This window comes from Triticum aestivum, chromosome 4A, assembly GCF_018294505.1.
Source record: "Triticum aestivum cultivar Chinese Spring chromosome 4A, IWGSC CS RefSeq v2.1, whole genome shotgun sequence".
Taxonomy (NCBI): Eukaryota; Viridiplantae; Streptophyta; class Magnoliopsida; order Poales; family Poaceae; genus Triticum; species Triticum aestivum.
Genome location: NC_057803.1, coordinates 598,901,858 through 598,907,043, shown reverse-complemented (window position 1 = coordinate 598,907,043; position 5,186 = coordinate 598,901,858). Strand labels below are relative to the sequence as shown.

General features: G+C 39.7%; 1 pseudogene; it reads right to left on the bottom strand.

Annotated features, from left to right (window-relative positions):
- Positions 1-1,343: 1,343 nt before the first annotated feature.
- On the bottom strand, positions 1,344-4,451 carry LOC123083995 (very-long-chain aldehyde decarbonylase GL1-5-like; annotated as a pseudogene).
- Between the last annotated feature and the right edge of the window lie 735 nt (positions 4,452-5,186).

The following is a 5,186-nucleotide window of genomic DNA, read 5'->3' as shown; positions in this document are numbered from 1 at the left end:
ATGACAAGAAGAATATTGTTTGTTTGATTTATATACGCTTTTACTCATTTTTTCTATGAACAGAAAAGTCCGATTCTTGCAATGGACCAAATTCTAAAAGAGGGAGCATTGTGATTTGTGATTCTGATGTTGGTCTTAGACAGGCATCTGTCAATCTCTTCTTCTCTCTAGAAGGGATACAGCAGGCGAAACAACACGTAGCTGCCCTGCAATAGTTTTTTAATTTCTGAAAGTAAATTAAACACAAAGGATGGATTTTAGTACAAAACATTGCTGGTGCAGATGTCAAATTATTATTAGAAAGTAAATAAAACAAACACGTTATTGGACGTCTGACGCAACTCTCAACTTCTGTACGTATGATTAACTCCTCTGTTTACATGTTCGATTTAATTGATTGAGAATTTGGATAGCCGACACTTCAATGGAATCGATAATATTATCCTGTAATTTGCAAATATCACCAAGAGACTATCGTATTACCAGAAGCCGTACACCTTACAATTACTACATCACATAAATAATCCTTTTCCGTTGGTTGTCCTTCAGACAGATCTCAACGATTTTATATGTGTCCAGGTTTTTTTTACCAAGGGGACGGGATAACAAGTGGCGTCCCTCAGAGGGAATTTGACGATTAGCTCTGTCAAGTTTTTGGGATGAGTTCACAACACGGGGTGGGGAAGGGGTCACCAATTCCTTGATGTTCAAGAGTGAAAAGTGGACAGGCCAAAATGCTGCCCCTCTCATGTTCGCTAATGTTTCAGCTATGTTGCTGCACAAAGCTTTCTGTTTTTTAGTGTTCCCACATTATCATCTTGCATATTTTGTATCTCAGTCCGTACCTGAGCTCTCTTACATTTGTTCTTTGCAAGTAATTTTTTTATGCAAGACTCCACTACACAATTATGAACTATTGACTATCATTGACAATATAAGGATTTTGCCTGGGCTGTAATTATTAAACTATCCAGCCTTTCCAATGATTTGTCTTTTTTTGTTACGTCTAATATTTACTTCATGTCATAGTGTCATGTATGCCATGTCCAGTTATCGTTCTGGATTTGCAAGAATTCATGAATAGAAGCTTTTTTTAATAGTTATCAGGACTGCATTTTTCGTTTGCATTCTGCCATGTACACATGATGTTTCTTGGAGCGTACTTCTGTCAACTAGGAATAGAAGTTCATTAATACTATAAGGAACTCCTGCATGGCTGCTCTGGAAAGTACTACATTTAGGTTGTTCATTCATAAAGATTCAGTTATTACTACTTATCTTATGTACATCATAATATATCTTGAGATGTACATCTAGCATATCCTTTAGATCAATGGTCTGTGCCAACACCTACATGTTTTCTATTCTTTCAATTGTGCGTGCATAGATTTTTGTCTCGTTTAGAACTAATTACAATCATTTGGATGCAAGATATATATTTCGGCTATATTTAGCTAGGCTGCGGTGGACCAAATCGTTTTAAGAGGAAATAATATTAAATAAACGCGCATTGGACCTAGCCGTGCAAATGCGCGGGTATACGGCTATTTAATTTATTATTATAGGAGATGTCTAAGGTAGTAATAGCATGCCAAGTAACCTTGGTAGATCAAACTACTTAAATTTCATGCCACACTTATGCTAGCCAATGTATCTTCTTAGCAAGGCTTGCGGGCTTAACACATCTCCATTCATGTAAGTCTTATTCCGGCTGATGACTTGCAACTAGAGCATGAAGCTTCAGCAATTGGGCGGAACCCGTGCAAAATTGCAGCTGACCAAACTTTGTCCATGTCTAGCACCGTGTCTCCGCACTCATGATCTTTCCATCCCTCCAACGCGTGAACAATACCAGCAACACGCCATGCACTCATTGCCCTCCTTGGCAGCCAATTCTGAAATGTTATGAAGTTGGTTAACCTAAGAAGGACATATAGCTAGTGTAGTTGTTGCACAATTGCAGTTCACTGGGGCCTTAATTATTACCTCGCATGAATGAACATTTGTCAGTGTTTTAGTAACACCCATTGCTGGAGTGATTGAGTAGGTGTAGCGGTCCCTCCATATCGTTCTTGGTGGGAACTGTGAGTATGGGATAAACCTTGTCCCTTTTGCTGCCGTCAGCTGTTCAGAGGCATTTAAACCTTCTCCAATTACCCATACCTGTAAAATTAGACTAGACTCCATTATATGATTATCCATAATGTCCCTCCAGGCATACAAGCATATCTTCTTACCATTGCAGTGCCAGTATTTTGATAATAAAAGGTTGTAAGCTGCATCTTCTGGTATTTTGGGCTTAAGGATATGATGATGTTGTTTGTTTTGACATTATGACCTGCACAGAGGTGTTGCTTTGTTAGTACAAGAAAACATCATATCTCCATGTGACTGAAGGAGATCCAAATATTTTTGACCTGACCTTGATATTTTTCTTGCACAACGCTGCAGCCACAGCACGAGCCACTTTTGAAATATTTCCTGCAAGAACTACTTCATCTGTGCCTTGGGGGATACTATTGACAACGACTGCAGCAGCTAGGTTGGTGCCATGCACCAGTGCTACCCCCATGTTTGGGTAGTTTTGAAGATATGGTTGCCCACTTCCATTGAGGCTGTGACCCTGTTGGGTAAAGATACTTCAATATTATTATGAGCATCGACTATGTAATTTTAGTGCCTCTTTGATTCAAAGGATCTTTATAGTCCTTAGGGATTTTTGCTACATGAGATGTTTGATACATACGACTGCAAACCATAGCAATTTTTCCTTATGATTCGTTTCTACGAGTTAATAAGGAAAATCTTCATCTAATCTAATCTGTTGGAAAGAATCCTGCATTTTGAATTTCCTATGTGTAATAAAAAAAATCAATCCTGTAGTACTGTACATGATTTTTTTCCCCATAAAGGATGTTAAAATTCCCTGTCAATGCACATTGCCATTTATTAAGATGACATGATAATCCAAACCCATGTTTTCCTATGCATATGTTTTACAAATCCTACAACGGTAGCTACAAGCTACAACGCATTAGTACTTTCTAAAGCATGCTCGAGTGAACTGACGATGAAGAATAGTTTGAAGTTTCAGAAGCTGAAGAAATATACCTGATTTAGAAGTCCAAGACTAGTTACTTTGGCGCCTTTCTTGCTGGCTTCACATATGGCTTTACAATCAGACTATTAATGGCTTACTTCTCCCAGTTCAAGCCATACTGCAGAAATGAAAAGCTTGGTGGTTATAATCGATAGAAGCTATCTCTCAACAAGAACATTCTATATATTTTTTGTTAACAAGGTCTTGTGAACTTTACATAATTCTTACATGGAACTTGTATCTTGGTATGACATACTGAGTTTAATCATGGCATTTCTTTCAATAGTGAAGCAAGAACCATATAGCCATGTGAGGACCATGGAGAGCCACGACACAGGTCACATGATCCATAGTTGCCACTTGGAAGTATAAGGCTTGGAGGCATATTGGGAAAACCGAGACCTTGTATGATAGATGGACTGAAGGCTGGTAAGATGGGTAAGGTGAACCAGATCTACTGCTTTCTCTTTTTCCTTGAGAGAGTTTTCATAGACGTGTCCGATGACTTGTCCACAGTGTTGTATATGTAGTCATAGTATGGCATGATAAGATAGTAGTTTGTCCGGAAATGAGTATGGTGAAGAGAATGAAACCTAAGAAGTAAAAGTTCACATTATAAATTCATAACACTAGATAGAAATACATAATCATGAAAATAAGCTTAATTTCGCGCATAGCGGGCTATGCCAAATATCAGCACCCTGCTCAAACTACTATAGTGTAGCGATACCCTGCTCACCACTATTGCATGGCTATAACGGGTCTATAGCCAGCTATTTTAAAACTTCGATTAAAGAACAGCTGAGTTCTTTGTCAAGGTAGAGGAAACACTTACGATGGCATATACTCCCTCCGTTCCTAAATATTTGTCTTTCTAGACATTTCAAATGACTACTATATACGGATGTATGTAGACATATTTTAGAATGTAGATTCACTCATTTTGCTCCGTATATAGTCATTTGTTGAAATGCCTAGAAAGACAAGTATTTAGGGACGGAGGGAGTATATGAGGAGCTCCTTTACGGCGATTGGGGAAGTACTGGCAGTACTTTCGAGTACTTACCCCTCCGATTTTTATTAGCCGTCCGATCTGGTGGGGGATTAAAAATATATTAACCTAATTAGTTAAATCAGAGAAGGGTATAATGGTCCAAGGTAAAATATTCTGTTTTCAACCGATCACGTCCACAACATCTAGATCCAGTCCTCGTTCTCGTCCTCTTCCTTCTGCCCGACGAGCTCGGCGAGAGGAACCAACACCGTCGTCGGCGTCGTCCTCGTCCTCCACCTCGTCCCATTCACTATAAACGACGTGCCCGGCGGCAGGAAGAAGATTAAGGCGCGACATCTGCGGTGGTAGTGTCGGCGGCGACGGTGGCGGCGCTATAGGAACTCGCCCCCTCCGATCACATCGCTTCCTGGCTTGCATCATAAGATATGAATCACCCGAATCTCAACTCCTCCCCGTTTGATTGGCCCGTTGGAAGTGACTCTTGGCAAAACTCCAACTTCCTCGTAGATGGATCTATACTCTGCGGTTGGCCCCTTGGTTAGGCCGTCGGGAGATATCAATGCTTGTTCCCAAAGTAGGCTTGTTTTTCTTGATGCAGCAGGAGATATCAATGCCTGTGGGAGATATCGCCACAAACTTACTTTGTTTCATAGCCTGCACTTCCTACTTAGATTTGTTTAGTCATCATCGATTTAGGTTTCCCTAGTGCATGCAATTCAATTTAGAATTTTTCATCATCCATGGTCACTTCACTAGTTTATGGGGGACCCAGTTTATGGACGTTTATGATCGCTTGCCATAACATGTACAAGGAGCAAAGTTTAAATTCCACGCAAGATTTCATACTGGTTTTTCATGCATGTATGTTTGTCTTTTTAGATTTTTATTCGTCTGAATTGTGATGCACGAAGACATGGCGGATGTAAGTCATGAGTCAATCATGGAGTACTATCATATAGCCAACAAGATGTTTAATAGTGAGGATGAAGGTTAAAGATTCACAAATATGGTCTTGAGAAAGGTTTTAGTGTCCGGAGAAGTTATGTCAAGTGGGATGAATCCAACTGCCAT